Raw genomic sequence first — 1603 nt, forward strand, 5'->3', positions numbered from 1 at the left:
GGGAGGGAGACGCAAGAGGGAAGAGATATGGGAACATATGTATAATTGATTCACTTTGTTATAAAGCAGAAACTAACACACCATTGTAAAGCAATTATACTCCAATAAAGATGTTAAAAAAAAAGGAATTCACTATACTACCACTACAGAGGTGAAAATCTGCAATGGATAAGAACTAAATATAGAACTGAAGTTTTAAATATAGAATTTCCCTATTAGTTACCAAGCACAGGGATGCTTTACAGTAACCACAAGGTCCATATCACTGGGACTCCAGTTTACAACTCAAACATCTCGACATCCTGCTGAACAGGCCCCGTTTATGTTGCCTTGGGGCTGGGGGAGTTTTAAGTATCAGGTGAGGTGTAGACACACTTGAACTTCTCAGCATATTTAGATCATCTCTGCCTCCAAAGGCAGTGGGAAGGTTATAATAATGAGAAAGCTGGCAAGAAGGGTGCTTGATCAAGCTATTAAGTGCCTGCAATAACTAAACAGAAAATGCATTTTCATTTTGAGATTTGAAGTATTTCATAGGAGCTCCTTTTCTCCTGATGACCTCTCGCTTCTGTGGTTACATTTAATCTCCTGATTAAACTTCTCCGGTACCAGATTTATTGTCGCTTTGGCACTTTGCTGTCTTGCAGAAGTTAATAAGCGCCTTTTGTGGGTCTGCTTTACTCAGAAGCACCCTGTAGTGCCTGTCAGCCGCCTTTGCCTCTTCTGTGGCTTCCTGAAGGAGCACGGGTGGGGAGAAAGGGGTGAGGATCTCCTGGAGGTGAAAAGCAAAGGAGGGCCAGAAAGACAGTCACAGATAAGCTCACTGAACAGGCCTGTTTCAGAGCCACCAATGGTATGGGGCTCTTTACCTGCGGCAGGAGCGCCCACAGGAGGAGATGCCTCTGGAAACGGCTCAGAAGTCATAAGTTTAAGGTCACTCCTTTGGGATGTTCCCTCTAACCTGCCAGCTCGATTCCACCCTTCCTCCCCTGCCATGACACATATGGACATGGATCACCATCTTTGGCCCCAGATTCTGAGTTTGGAAAAACTAGTCCATTTTGTGTTGTTTGCATTTGCGGTACCCAGGAAAACACTAAGATAACTAAACTTACTGCAGTAATCATTTCACAATATATGTAATTCAAACCATTATGCTGTACACCTTAAACTCCTACAGTGCTCTATGTCAATTATATCTCAGTAAAACTGGAAGAAACAAAACTCTAATAAACTGTATCTTCTGCTTTTCATATACTTTTTCTGACTTGCAGAGTGGATTACTGCAATAATGTTAACTGGAAGAAAAATTGGCTAAAATTTGATAGACTTTCCTCCTAGCCTTTTTTTCCCCCCTAGGAAATTGATATTTACAGTTTAATTGCCTTCTATAACTGATCACTAAGTTTCTTCCCACATAACTTCAATACACTATAGGAATTGAATATTTGTTAACATAATATGAAAGATATAATATGAATGGTGTATTCTGAATGGTTAAAGAACAGTGAGGTGATTCAATAAATGGTATTTGAACAAATATACTGTTGGGGGGGAAAAGAAACCTCATGGCACCACATCAAGATACACTGCAAAAGAATTA

This window comes from Monodon monoceros, unplaced genomic scaffold (assembly GCF_005190385.1).
Source record: "Monodon monoceros isolate NGI ecotype Baffin Bay Population unplaced genomic scaffold, NGI_Narwhal_1 Super_Scaffold_8, whole genome shotgun sequence".
Classification (NCBI taxonomy): domain Eukaryota; kingdom Metazoa; phylum Chordata; class Mammalia; order Artiodactyla; family Monodontidae; genus Monodon; species Monodon monoceros.